Source organism: Dipodomys ordii, unplaced genomic scaffold (genome assembly GCF_000151885.1).
Source record: "Dipodomys ordii isolate 6190 unplaced genomic scaffold, Dord_2.0 Scaffold127, whole genome shotgun sequence".
In the NCBI taxonomy this organism is placed as follows: Eukaryota; Metazoa; Chordata; class Mammalia; order Rodentia; family Heteromyidae; genus Dipodomys; species Dipodomys ordii.
The window spans coordinates 1,019,608-1,034,759 of record NW_012267343.1 but is presented as its reverse complement, the minus strand read 5'-3'; the positions used below and the strand labels follow the sequence as shown (position 1 = coordinate 1,034,759).

General features: G+C 46.7%; 1 protein-coding gene across 1 annotated transcript in view; it reads right to left on the bottom strand.

Moving 5' to 3' along the window:
• LOC105996167 (N-acetyllactosaminide alpha-1,3-galactosyltransferase) overlaps positions 1 to 5,180 on the bottom strand; it is a 59,794-nt gene extending 54,614 nt beyond the window's left edge. The window contains exon 1 of the mRNA XM_013030163.1: positions 5,029 to 5,180. The gene's annotated coding sequence lies outside the window, so the exon portion shown is untranslated. The remainder of the gene's footprint in view (positions 1 to 5,028) is intronic.
• Positions 5,181 to 15,152: the final 9,972 nt, after the last annotated feature.

Below are 15,152 nucleotides of genomic sequence, written 5' to 3'. Positions count from 1 at the left end.
AAGCTGCATTCATGAGATGAGAAGTTGAGATTGTGAAGACCCACACATGCCATGATAAGGAGATGAGAGCAATGGGGAGGATCAACAAAGAATGGTTTCACTGATGAGTCTTTTCACCTTCCTTCACTCATATCCAGTCTCATATCCAGTCTATCTCTTCAGATGTCTTGAGCTGGCATCTAACTCAATCCTCAGGTATCAGACTCCTGAGTAGTTAGGATTATAAGCATGAGTTACAGGCACCTAAACTAAGTCAACTTTTTTTAAATACTTTTTTTAGGGGGATACCAGTCTTAGGGCTTGAAGTCAAGGCCTGGGTGCTGTCTCTGAGATGTGTGTGTGTGTGTGTGTGTGTTTTCCCTAAAGCTCTACCACATAAGCCACAGCTTCACTTCCAAGTTTTTAGTGGTTTATTAGAATCTCTAAAACTTTCCTGCCTGGTCTAGCTTCAAACCATGATCCTCTGATCCCAGCCTCCTGAATAGCTAGAATTACAAACTTGAGCCACTAGTGCCCAGCTTTAAGTCAATTTCTTTCTTTCTTGTTTTTTTTTGGGGGGGTGGGGGGAGTCCAGTCGTGGGGCCTGAACTCTGGGCCTGGGTGCTGTCCCTCAGCTCTTCAGCTCAAGGCTAGTGCTCTACCACTTGAGCCACAGCGCCACTTTCGGCTTTTTTTCTTTTTGCTAATGTGGTGCTAGGGAATCGAACCCAGGGCCTCATGCATGCAAGGCAAGCGCTCTACCACTGAGCCACTTAAGTCAATTTCTTAAAAGCCAGCTATGCTCATTGTCTTTACTGCTTCCCTTCTCACCCCTCAGCAATCTTGCAGGCTTGTCCCCATCTCCACCAAAACTACTTGCAGTGCATTTCCAGTGATCTAATCTCCCAATGCAACTTCCAAGTTGGTTCCAAGTTGCACTTGGTTCCTTCCCTCCTAAATCATGGTCCACTGTGCCTGCACACTGCCATCTTATTTCATAGTCTGTCCCTGTTCATTTTGTCGTCCCCATAAACCAAAAGAAAATCATTAAAAACATAAGATCAAAGCCACATTAAGCTACCACACACCAGTCACTAAAATTAATCAACAGCACCCCTTGTCTAGCATATGGACAGCCCTAATACATTGCTATAAGCCTACATGATGGTATATACTGAAGGACCCAGTAATTTCACTCCTGGCTCAAGGCAAATGGTCAAAAAGAACAAGACTGTTCACATAATAGCCTTGAACTGGTAATAATCAAAATGTTTATTAACAGAAGAGATAAGCTGTGCCATAGCCATACAATGGAATACAACTCAGCAATAACAAGGAGCAATGCATATGCATACACAATACACATAATTCTCTAAGCATCATGTTACATAATCCCAATACTTGAGAGGCTAAGACAAATTCAAAGCCTGCCTGGGCTACATAATGAGACTTGACTCAAACCACCACTCCAAAATAATAATAATTTCATTCAGTGAAATAAGCTAGGCATGTAAGAATACGTACATAACATAGGACTTCATGTACCTGAAGTTCAACAACAGGGAAAATTAATCAGTGGGTGATAAAATGAGAAATTCATTAACTGGGTGGATAGAAGGAAAACTAATTAGATATAAGAAATTTTAGGCTGATGCAAACATTTACTGTCTATTTTGCTGGTGGTGGTGGTGGTGGTCATGGGGCTTCAACTGTGGGCCTGGGCACTGTCCCTCAGCCCTTTAGCTCAAGGCCAGTGCTCTACCACTTGAGCCACAGCGCCACTTCTGATTTTCTGGTGGTTAATTGGAGATAAGAGTCTCACAGACTTTTCTGCCTGGGCTGGCTTTGAACTGTGATCCTGAGATCTCAGCCTCCTGAGTAGCTAGGATTACAGGCGTGAGCCACTGGCACCCAGCTTACTGTCTCATTTTATATGGTAGTTACACTGGAATAAATATTTGTCAGATCTCATTGAGCCAAGTACTTAAGAGTTGTGGATTTTAGTGTATATAGATTATACTTTAAAAATCAAAAGGGCCAGTATGTTGGCTCACATCTTTAATCCTGGCTACTTGGGAGGCAGAGACAGGAAGATCAAAATCCAAGGCCAAACTATAAGACTGTATGTAAAAACAAAAACAAAAAAGGTAGAGTCCTAGCCGGGCGCTGGTGGCTCACGCCTGTAATCCTAGCTACTCAGGAGGCTGAGATCTGAGGATCGCGGTTCAAAGCCAGCCAGGGCAGGAGAGACCGTGAGACTCCTATCTCCAATAAACCACCAGAAAACCGGAAGTGGCACTGTAGCTCAAGTGGTAGAGCGCTCGCCTTGAGCTGAAGAGCTGAGGGACAGCGCCCAAGCCCAGAGTTCAAGCCCCACGACCGACAAAAAAAAAAAAAGGTAGAGTCCTAGCCTAGCAAGCTCAAGCTCAAGCCCTATTAATGTCTAAAATAAAATTAGAAAAAATAAATTGTCAGTATCTATAAAATAAACTGCAAAGCAAACAGTAATCACAGGACAGAAAGTACATTCATTTCAAACAAAATAATGTTTATAGTATAAATGCACATGTAATGTACAGACTCCCAACTTAATATGTCCCCCGTTCAATCAATCCCTTTCAGTCTTGCTGCACCTGATGACATCTATCCATTAGCTATTTTCTAACCTTGAGGAGAGATGCTGACTGGAAAGAACACAAACCTCAGAGCCAGTCAGAAATGCATACAAGTCCTGTCTGCAGTGTACACGCTGAGTGCCCAAGAGTGAGTTATGTAGTCTCTGTGAAACTTCATTTCCTCATCAATAAGACAGGTCAGTGACATCTCTTCTTACCCTGCTGGGCTGAGGAACATGCGAAATCAACCTACACTTAAAAGTCCCACCATGGGGCTGAGAAGGTGGCTCAGTGGTACAGTGCTTGCCTTGCATGCATGAGGCATTCCATAGCACCACATAAGCAGAAAAAGCCGGAAGTGGCGCTGTGGCTCAAGTAGCAGCCTGCTACCCTTGAGCTGAAGAGCTCAGGGACAGGGCCAAGGCCCAGAGTTCAAGCCCCATGACCACCACCAACACCCCATGAACACCAACAACAACAATAACAATAGCCAGGGGCCAGGGGCTCAGGCCTGTAATCTGAGTTACTCAGGATGCTGAGATAGATATTAGGATTGTGGTCCAAAGTCAGCCCAAAGCAGCCAAGGTCAGATTCTCATGTTTAATTAGCCACCTAAAAGCTAGAAGTAGAGAGGTATGGCTCCAGAGTACCTGACTAGGTAGGCTGATGGTAAAACCTGGAAATGGCTGCTCAGGGCCACTATGGCCAGGAAAAGGCCTGGAACAGTGGCCATGGGGTTCTGCCACGGGAGGACCTGAGTCTAATCACCTAGCATACTTCTTGACCTCAGTCACTCTAGGGAAAATGACCAGATTAGACTAGATAAGAGGAAAGTCCAAAACATCCGCTGTGCTTTCCCAAAGCAGAAAGGCAGAAGTGACTCCGTCTACAACAAGTGCCAGAGCCCTGCCTTCTAAGTATTCCTGGCAATAGGGCCCTTTAGCAAGGCCTCCAGGACCTGGAATCCTCTAGGGATTCTTTCAGCCCTGCCTTACTCAGTGATTGAGCACCTGTTACTGGTGAGAGAGATAACTTGGACCTGTATCCTGCCTCCATCCGGACAGGAGGCAAAGAAAGAAAACTAAAGAAAGTAGAAAGTGCTCTGTGGTAGCCAAGCAGGGACAGTAACTACGCCCCTACCCCTTAAGGCCCTTGACCCTCCTAGTATTTGCTTACTCAGAGCCTGGGGGCCAGGGACGCTCCAGCACTAGCCTTTATCACTCAGTCCAGGAACCTGACACGACAGCCCAGGGGGTGTCTCTCCTTCCAACTGGGAAGAGGCCAGCCCGGTGCTCCAGCTTGCATCGGGACCTCTGGAAGTAAACCTATTTATTCCCAGGTAAATAAAAGAGACAAACCAGGCCTGCTGGGGATCCAGGAGCACAGAAGACAGAGCAACGCCACCACACACAAAAAACCAACTCACACACACAAAAACCAGCCTCTTGGGGATGTGGGTATAGGTTCCTTTTTTGGGGGGGTTGGGGAGGAGAGCATTGAAACCCCTCGGGGCCTCTATTCCTCCCCACATCCTTCCGATCAGCCCTCCCCCAGCGCCCACTCCACCCTCAGGAGGGAAGAGGAGGGAATCTTGAGACCCTCGGCTCCCCCCACCCCACCCCCTGCCACTTTTTAACCCCCTTTTTATTGTTTCCAGGGTGTGTTTTTGGTGTTTGGGGTTTTTTTTCCCCATGAGTTTGGGCGACCATTCCATTCCGTTTGGCTTGGTTTTCTGCCATTTTCAAAGGCACAGTGAATGGCCGTCCCCTTTGGACTACGAGGTGGTTTGCCAAGTTCCCGGGACCCGGTGCGTCCTGCATTTCCCCCCTGCAGCCAGCACGGTGACTACCGAAGTTCTAGTGTCTGAACCCCCATGTTGGCTTTGGTCCTCAGCTTTGGTGAGCTCTCGCGGATCTGTCTGCATCTCTCGGTCTCTCCTCCCCACCCCACCCCCTCCACCCCCAGCTCCCCTTTTCCCAGAAGCCCTCTCCCCTCCCACCTCGTCCGGGACCAGAGCCGCGGCGCACGGTGGCAGATCGCTCCAGCCTCCCCGGGCACGGCAGCGCCGACTCCGAGTGCTCCACCCGCCCGCCCCGCACCGGCCGGGCTGGATTCTCCGGGGCGGGGGAAATGGGTCCGGCCGGGGTGACCTGGGCCCGCAGATCCCGCAGTCTGGATGGCTCGACTGGAGGCAGTGACCAGCCCAGGATGGGGGATGGAGGCCGAGTCGGAGCTGGACCTCCAGGAAATGGCCAGAACAAAAGCAGGGACCACGAAGACAGGGCAGACCCAGGGCGGGGGCGGTGCCCGCCCCGCTCTCCACGCTACCCACTCGCGGGACATGGGGGAGCCCTGCACCCCGCATCCCAGCCCCCTCACGCGTGGCCCACGGCCAGGACTCCTTCCCTGCCCCCCCCCCGCCCCCAGCACCCACCTGATCCGCACGACCCAGGCTCCAGGGCCGGCGCGGTCAGCCGCTCCGGGGACCCGGGGCAGTCAACGAGCTGTCTCCGCGGGAGCCAGGCCGGGCGTGGCGGGCGGGATGCGCTCCTCCCTCCCGCCCAGGGACCGGGGCGGGGGCCCGGGCTGCAGCCGGGGCGGAGGGTCGGGACCGCCTCCTCCAGGCAGCGCGCGGCGGGCGAGCAGCGTGCGCGCTGGACGGCAGGCTGCGAGCTCTCCAGCCCGCCGCCGAGCGGGGCTGTCCCCGCCCCGGACACAGACGGCAGCTAGGGGAGGCCGGCCCCGCGGGTGCGTGAGCGAGCTCGGTGCATGTGCGTCTGGCCGGTGCGCAGGGATGCTGTTTGTTTCATTTTCACTCAAGCAGAAAAAAACCTGAAACAAGCAAAAAGAAAAAGGAAAAAAAAAACACGCTCCCTGGGGCGCGCCCCTGGGGCCTCCTGCCCGCTGTGGTCTGCACACGGCCATAGTGGGAGGGAGGGGAGGGGCATCAGTCACCCTGGACTACAAGCCAGGTACCCGGGAGCCCTGGCGCGCAGCCAGACGCGGGGGGTGCCCGAGACTTTGCCCACCATTTCCTTCCCCCAGAAAGGAATCGCCGCAGACTGGAAAACCGCTGCTGTGACTCTTGTTGGGGTGATGAGGTGGAAGTTCCCCCCCCCCAAATCCTGGTTACCAGGCCCCTAGCAAAGGACCTGCAGGTGCTGGTTCCCAGACTTCGTGGTCTTGGAACTCACTGTGGCTGAGATCAGGTGCCCCAGAACCCCTGAGGTCCTGTTCTGGGATTGTTTATGAGAACCAAATTGAGTTGTGTTTCAGAGGTTTGTGTTTCTGTGCCCTGGGTGGAAGTGAGTCACTACTAGGCCCCTCAGGCTCTACTCATTTATTTGAGTTGTCTCCCCCCCCCCCGCACCCCCACCTGTGCTTTGGGCTCAGATAGATCTGTTTTTTAAAAAAAAGTCCTTTGCCAGACTCATGCTAGTGGTGCACCCCTACAATCCTAGCTACTCAGGAGGCTGACATCTGACAGTTGCAGTTCCAAGCCAGCTGGCCAAGGACTCTTTTTCTCCAGTCAACCAGCAAAAACTGGAGCTGTGGCTCAAGTGGTGGAGCGATAATCTTGAGTGAAAAAAGGGACAGCACACCTAAGCTCTGAGTTCAAGCTGCAGTACCAGCATCATTTGGCATTGAATGTCATTTCCAGAGACTGAGAAAGCCGCTTCTGAAATAGCGGAATGCATTGGAATGGAATACACTGGGGTTGGATGGACATCATGAATGCAGCCAACAGCTCAGGCATGATGTGTAATGTTTATTGTCTCCTACTAATGAGGAAGGAACAGAGGACTGGGTGAATACTTGAAGAGCATAAGGAGCCTACAAGCAGGTAAAGTCTCCCGTGGAAGTTAGGAGAATGGAGTTTCCTGGTGGGTGGTAGAGTGAGGTATTGGGAGAAGCCAATCAGTGTGAGGTGTTGGGAGAAGCCAGTGAGCTCAATGCAGCCGGCACAATGGGCCCTTTACTGGATGATAAATTGTGCCTTTATTGTCTTCTAGGAACACACTTGTCATAGTTCATTGGCAGTGAGCTCCACAGTAAATACACAGTGAATGAGGAGGCTGCAGGCATTATTTCCTGCTTTCCATTATTGTACTGGAGAGCACACTGTTCAGCCCATTAAGTTGAATTATAATTTTTTTTAAAAGAAAACAATGGGGCTGGAAATGTGGCCCAGTGGTAGAGTGCTTGCCTATCGGTAGAGTGCTTGCCTAGCATGCATGAAGCCCAGGTTTCAATTCTTCAGTACCACATACACAGCTCAAGTGTACAGCGCTAAGTGTAGCTCAAGTGGTAGAGCGCTAACCTTGAGCTAAAGAGCTCAGGAACAGCTCCCAGGCCCAGAGTTCAAGCCCTAGGACCGACCAAAAAAAAATAGAAACAATGGTAGTGAATACGATGGCCTATAGTGATTAAGATCAAAAGATGACAGAAATACTATGCTGTTACTCTGTCACACCCAGGTTAATCAGTTAATCTAATATTGATTTCAATTTTTAAATTTGTTTAGAATTTCTCTCTCTCTCTCTCTCTCTCTCTTTCTCTGTATGTGTGTGTCTGTACTAGGTCTTGAACTCAGGACCTCCCACTCTTCCTTAGCTTTTTCACTCAAGGCTGATGCTCTACCACTTGAGCCATACCTCTACTTCCAGCTTGTTACTGGTTAGATGAAAGTAAGAGTCTCTCAGATTTATATGGCTGGCTGGCTTTGAATCATGGTCCTCACATCTCAGCATCCTGAGAATCTAGGATTACAGGTGTGAGCCACTAGGGCCTGACTGATTCTGTCTCTTTTGCTTGAAAATTTAGCATTAGTTTTATGGTTGGTTCAAAGAACCATGGACATGAGAATTCCATGCTTAAGTTTTAGACTTATACCTACTTTAGTGTTACTCAACACTGTAGGTTAGATTTTTTTTTTGATTCCCCATATAGTTCTCAAAGTCAGACTATCAATTCTACTGAATGAATGTCTGAGTTGAAAAATAACCTTAAAGATGATATATCAGGTTATATACCAAGCTATATATATATATATCAGGAGTTCTAGATGCGAGGCCTTAAATGAGTCATTCTGTTCTTCTGAGACATCTTTTCTTTCTATGCAAACTGGAGGAAAAAGAACTAGCTCAAGGGAGAAGTGAAATAAAAATGAATTCACATTAAGGAAAGGCCCAAGCATCGCAGGCAGGAGATGAGAGGAAGGTAGACCAAGCAACATCGAGGTATTCCTGACCATTGGATAGCCATCACTCCAAGTACTTCACAAAGGAGGTGAGCACACAGGCCTTTTCCCTGGGAAGAGGGAAAGGCATGCTGAGGTCAGCTTTTTTCATTTGCCATTTCTTAGGTATATCCAAATGCCTGAGGAAAAAGACCTTCTTCTTATATTGCCATCATTCTTTCAGCACGTTAATAGTGAAGCCCTACAGCTGTGGAAGCTGAAGAGACCTGAAGAACAAGCTAGATAGTGTCAGTAAAGGCTGTTGCTATCAGGAATTGCTCCAGGTCTAGGGATCTGACAGCACAGCCAGAAGGAGAGTTGGGGGACAATAGCCCCAGCCAAGTGGTAAGTTTGGGGGTGGGAAAAATGACTCATCAGTATTCTAGAAAATTCAAATGTAAGGAAGATAACCATTTTGCTCAAAGCAACCATAAATTCAAAACGAATCCCAGTGGAGTTGGGGGGGGGCGGGATTTAATGAGCTGCTAAACATTCATAAGGAAGAGCAAATGTCCAAATGTATCCAATAGAGTTTTAACAATGCAGGGAGAGGACACTGGGGCACTTGCTCAACCAGTTGTCAAACAAGATGTGCTACAAAGCTGTCTGAGGAGAGTAAGTTTCAAGACCTCTAGTCTTGAATGCTGGAAACCACAGAGTCTTCAAATTACCATGGTTCAACATTCAGTCTTTTGACTTTACGATGGTGTGAAAACACGTCTGCACAACCATTCTGATGTTCACCTGTGTTCACAAGTTACATACCATATTCAACAGTATGCTAAAAATATTTTCAGCCAGGCACTGGTGGCTTCCTCCTATAATCCTAGCTACTCAGGAGGCAGAGATCTGAAGATAGAAGTTCAAAGTCAACATGGACAGAAAAGTGTAATCGGTCTGTCGCTTCTGACTGTTATCTCCAATTACCCAGCCACCAAAGCCAGACATGGAGGTGTGATTCAAGTGGTTGAATGGTCACCTTGGGCAAAAAAGCTTCAGTAAGAGCCTGGGGCCTTGAGTTCAAACCTTGGTACTAGCCCCAAATTAGATTAAAAATACTTTGTGTTGCAGGATTTTGCCCACCTATTGGCTAATGTAAGTGTAGTAAATGCATTTAAGTTAAGTTAGGCTACATCATGATGTCCTACAGGTATGATGTACAAAAACATTTCACCTTAGAATATTAACAACTGAAGATGAGGCATAGTCTGATCATAAGACAATAGCCCTCTGTATATGGTTTTACCTATACATATAGACCCATGCTATGATGAAATTCAATTTATAAATTAGGCAGTAAGAGATTAGTAACAATAAGAGATCAATAACAACTGATAATACAACAGTTCTAACAACGTATTGTGATAAAATTATTAAACGTCAATTGTGGCTATACATATCTGTAATCTCAGCACTCAGAAAGTAGAGGCAAGGGCTGGGAAGGTGGCTCAGTGGTAGAGCACTTGCCTTGTACTCATGAGGCCCTGGGTTCGATTCCTCAGCACCACATAAGCAAAAAGAAAAAAGCCGGAAGTGGCGCTGTGGCTCAAGTGGTAGAGCGCTAGCCTTGAGCTGAAGAGCTGAGGGACAGCGCCCAGGCCCAGAGTTCAGGCCCCACTACCGGACCCAAAAAAAACAAAAAAGAAAGTAGAGGCAAAAGAATCACAAGTTAAGACCTGTCTTTAACACACACACACACACACACACACAAGCACAGGCCTCAAGCTCATACCCCAAAAATGCCCAAAACAAACCAACAAATAAATGAAACATGTTGCTGGGCATAGTGGTGCACACCTATAATCCTAGCATTCGAGAGGCAGAGGTATGACTGCAAGTTCAGGAGCAGCTAAAGATACATAGCACATTTCAGGGCAAGCCTGGGCTACCTAATAAGACAATGACACACACACAGACACACACGCACACACAACTTGTAACTTATTTAGTTTTTCTATGTAATATATTTAGTCTGAGGTTGACCAGGGATAATTAAAACCTCAGGAAATGAAACCAGGGATAAGCAGGGACTATTTACAACATTGGTGTCAGGAGGGATTATTAGACCAAGGGATCAGATTAACAAGCCTAGAAAAAACCACACACATGTGGTGACTCAGGGTGAGACAGAGGTGGGGGGAAGATCAGATCATTCAGAAAGCATTCTTGGCACCAAAAACAATCAGAAACAGATGTGCAGACAAAAACTGGTACAGGAATGTGCATGGTGTCACTCTTCACAATGGCCCAAAAAGGGCATCAACCCAGCTGTCTATCACCTGAGGAACAGATCAACAAAATGTGACCCAACTCTCACTCTATAGAATATTACTCAGCATTGAGACGAATGGCGCAAGGCGTAGGTAGGTGAACTTTGACACCATTCTGCTAAGTGAATGGTTAGGCAAATTCTTAGAGCTACAAGGCAGATAAATGGTTGCCAGGGGCTAAGTTGGGAAGGGAGAGAGACTGCTTAATGGGCACAGTGTCCATTTTGAGAGAATGGACAATGATCTGGAACTAGATAGTGGTGACCCTACACCACATTGAGATTGTATAAATGTCATTCAACTGCACCCTTTAGAATGACTTAACCATTTGGGAGAGGGAGGGGAGAGAGGGTTGGAGGTATGGCTCAGTGGTAGAATATTTCCCTATGTATACAAGGCTCTGAGTTCAACCCCCAGCATAGCTAATAAAAAAAGAAAGCATTCAAGTTATAAATGATTTCAGTGGAGCTACTGAAGCCTACTTAGCCTGAGCCTATGTTTAGAAAAAAATTAAACCATGTGCTGGGTGTGGTAGTGAATACCTGTAATCCCAGCACTTGAGAGGTTGATCAGGAGAAATGTGAGTTCAAGGCCAGCCTGGCTACAAACTGACCTCAAGGTCAGCCTGGACTATGCAACAAAACCCTGTAGGGGGGTTTCTTTTGGTTGCTGTTTTTTTTTTAATTTAAATAAAATGATTATTCTTTTACATGTAATTCATGTGATGATGCATAGTACACCTTTTTTAAATTGTTACTGGACAATTAGCTATCTACACAAAAAATATAAAACAAGACCAGCTTGGGCTGGGAAGGTGGCTCAGTAGTAGAGTGCTTGCCTTGCATGCATGAGGCCCTGAGTTCTATTCCTCAGCACCACATAAGCAGAAAAAGCTGGAAGTGGTGCTGTGACTCAAGTGGTAGAGTGCTAGCCTTGAGCTGAAGAGCTGAGGGACAGTGCCCTGGCCCAGAGTTCAGGCCCATGACTGCCAAAAAAAAACCAAAACAAAAACAAAACCATCTCCCATCCCAGGCATATATTCCATGCAACAAGCAGGTAAAAGATTTAAACAAAAACGTTTTAAAAGAATGCCAAGATATCAGTGATTTAGGCTTATAGTCCTAGCTACTCAAGAACCTGAAATCTAGGGGATTGAGGTCCAAAGCCAGTCCAGGAAGGAAGTCTGTACAATTCCATGTCCAATTAACCATCCAAAAGCAAGGCTGGAGGCATGGCTCGGGTGGTTGAATCCCAGCCAAAAAAGCCAAGTAAGATCAAGGCCCTGAATTCAACCTCAATAATACCCCTTAGAAGCTATTGCTTTTGTACCTCCGAATAGTTAAGAGTCTACTTAAATGCAAGCAAAGTCCCACCACTCAGTGGCCACCTCTTACCAGACACACACTATGCCCCTATGACATAAACACGAAAGTGCTGAATAGAGAGACAGCATTTGAACAAGCACAAAACACACAGTGAGATTTTTATACACTTGCCTCATCTAGATAGTGAGCTGCTTGAGGGCAGGTTTGCTTCTGGTTTTTTCTATGAACCCCATTGACTTGGTAGCCATCTTGTCCATTTCCTGTATGTCCACTTTGAAGGACCTGCCTCTCCCCTTAAGTGGATCCTGAGATGGGGTAGGATTCCATTTTGAGCTTTGCCTTTGTTTTAGTTCCTGGAATGAAAAAAATGCATCTAGTCCACCTCCCCTTAACAACCTAACCCACCCTTGATGGCTCAGTTAAAGACTGACCCAGAAAACAGATAGGTGGTAATCTGGCTCAAAGTGCTTCCGGTAAGCTCCGCCTTTTGTCCACCAAAAAGTAAACCCAGCCTTACACCTCTAAATTTACGTGCCATTTTAAACCAAGGTGATAGGCTGGTTTAAACAGCCATTGCAGACAAACTGTAACCTCATTGGCCACCTGCATGTGGTCTGGTCTGTTCAATCCTTTGTGTGTGTTATGATCCCATTGGCCACCTGCTCGTGACCAGGCTCGACCTCATGGATTTTTGCCTTTAAAAACCAAAGTATGTGGGCTGCTAGGGGTCTCCGTTTCAGCTCCCAAGCCTGTGCTGCGGCCCTGACCAGTGATCATGGGAACCTTAATAAAGTTGCTTCTTTGTTAACAACTTTGTTGCGGTGGGCTCTGTCATTCCTGAAGACTAGGTGGGCTTGAGTAGGGGTCTTCCTACTACACCCTCTCAGCCCAATCTTTTTATGAATCTAAAGATGGAATTGGAAGGATTAAGTCCTGCCTTATTCCCCAGGGTCAAGCAAAGCACCAGGTGTGTACTCACGTGCTTGTCCACAGGCAGGTCATTCTGACCTTGGCCCCCAGGAGACAATAACCCCCACATCCAGCTTTCCACTGTGGACCAGGTCAAGGACATCACCTTTGATCCCAAAGAGACCCTAGCCCATTTTTTTAAATCGTCTGTTTCGTTGTTAAGCCCTATATAAGCCCACCCCTAAACCCAGTCCTTTGTACAACCTCCAAACCCAGGGAAGGCCCGTGCCCCTCACTGTCCAGTGAACAGTCCTGGCCTGTTGGCGATTGCATCCGGCCTATTTTCCATTCTCCTCCATTTTCCCAGTACACTTCACAGGACATTTGTCATTAGCCCCCACTCTCCCTCACCTGCTCCTCCACTCTGAAAAAGAAAGTCTTTTTCTTCCTTGGATTCTCCAAGTCAAGCATCCAGAAATTTTGGGCAGGGGAAGTTGCTTCCTGTGACGTTGCTGGAGAAGAGAACTGTCCACAGAGGGTGACATAATCACCATCCCATTTGATGTGGTTTTTGTTTTGTTTTCTTTTCTTTTTTCTTGAAGAAACTGGATGGAGGGAATCTTAAAACTTACATGAAGAACCGGAAGAGCACAGAGCCCTAAGACCTTGGGCATAGTGAGTCTCAGTGTTCATTGACAGATGAGGAAATTAAATCCAGATGGAGAGGTGGCTTCTTTATGCGCATAGGCTTGGGAATTTTCAGGCCTTGTAACCCTAGCTATTCTGGAGACTGAGACCTGAGGGTTGAGATCGGAAACTAGCCTGGACAGGAATGTCCTTGAGACTCTTATTGCCAATTAACCAATGAAGAGCTGAAAGGAGAGCTATGATTGCCAGCCTTGAGTGAAAGAGCTCAGGGACAGGAGCCATGGCCCCCAGTGCAGGCGTGAAAGAAGGAAAGAAAGAAAAGAAGGAAGGAGGGAGAAGAGAGAAAGGAGGAAAGGACAGAGGAGGGGAGATTCGGAAAAATAAAAGCATGTTAGCCTTGGGTGTTGTTGTTGTTCTCTGAACCAATAAAGTACCTGAGAGAATAACTTAAAGGAGGAGGAATTTATTTGAGCTCAGAGTTTCAAGGATCTCAGTCCATAGTCCTTGGCTTCATTGGTTCTAGGCCTATGTGAGGCAGACCATCATGGAATGAGAGAGGGGAAGAAAACTGCTCATCTCCTAGCCAACAAGCAGCTGAGAGAGGGCTGGGAAGGCGGCTCAGTGGGTAGCTGCTTCCCTCGTATGCATGAGGCCCTGGACTCCATTCCTCAGCACCACATAAGCAGAAAGGGCCAGAAGTGGTGCTGTGGCTCAAGTGGTAGAGTGCTAGCCTTAGCTGAAGAGCTGAGGGACCATGCCCAGGCCCAGAAAGAAGAAGCTGCTGAGAGAGGGCAGAGGGAGCTGGAGGCCAGGTATAACCTTCAAACCTTTCCCCCTCCAGTCACCTACTTCCTTCAGCTAGGTGCTACCTGCTAAGTGTTCAACAACCTCCCAACATGGCTCCACCCACTGGAGACCAAGTGTTCAACCCATGAGCCTGTAGGAAGCTTTTCATATGTGAACCATGGCATTAAGCAAGAAAGGCTTTCTGACAGGCCTGACATCAAATCAATTGTTTTCCTCCCACTTGACAGTAAATAAGATGTGAAGAACTCAGTTGTCCATCAATATCTCTGTCCTTTAATGACCCCAGGAAAATGCTGTCAAAATCATTATTTCTAGGACATAAAATACTCTTTTTACTTAGTTAGGTACTGGGAAGTCCTGGGTTTTCTAATGATAGTAAATTTACCTCTGGCATACACACACACACACACACACACACACACGTATCAATTTTTTTTTTCAAAACAAGGAGAAAGCCAAGTATTTTTATGCTCTTGGGTTCATTTTTTAAAAGCTGTCAGGGTTTCCAAAGCCAAAGAATTCTACTAGCTGACATAAAATTTTTACCTACGTAACCAAAATTCACAAAGTTACATTCTATAAGTTTTTAAAGTATTCTTTCAACCTTAAATAAAAGGCAGATAACTAACTTATCTACTTGAATGTAGAGAACCTTTTGGTATAAACCCTTGAACAAATTTGAGTTGTTGGCCATAGGAATGTCTAATCTTTTCTTTAAATTAAGTTTATAAACAAAATTGAAAAGCTCAAATATACAAAGTAAATACTCTGACTCTTCTGAAGAATTAGAATGCTATGTTCTAGGAATTAGACATTGCCAAAGCATTGGGGTTTGAAATCAGGGCCTGAGCACCATCCATTAGCTTTTTTTGCTTAAGACTGGCACTCTACCACTTGAGTGACTGCTCCTGTTCTGGCTTTTTGGTGATTACCTGGAGATAAAAATCTCAAGACTTTCTTCCCCAGGATGATTTTGACCAGCCCTCAGAGTTCAGCCTCCTAAAGTAGCTAGGATTACAGGCTTGAGCCTGTGGTATCTACCTGGCTTGGAATTTGAAATTTAAATCTAGTAAAACAAGACTGGGATCACCCACCACCAGTAGCTCACGCCTGTAATCCTAGTTACTCAGGAGGTTGAGATCTAAGGATCACAGTTCAAAGCCAGCTGGGGCAAGAAAGTCTTGGAAACTCTTATCTCCAATTAACCACCAGAAAACCATGACTGCCCCTCCCAAAAATAAAAAATAAAAATAGAATAAAATAAAAAAGGTTTACATGCCTCTAGGAGAAAGAGGCAGTTACTTTCATTTTAAAGATTACATAGGTGAGAATTCCAGAGGTTAAATGATGACCCCTCCCC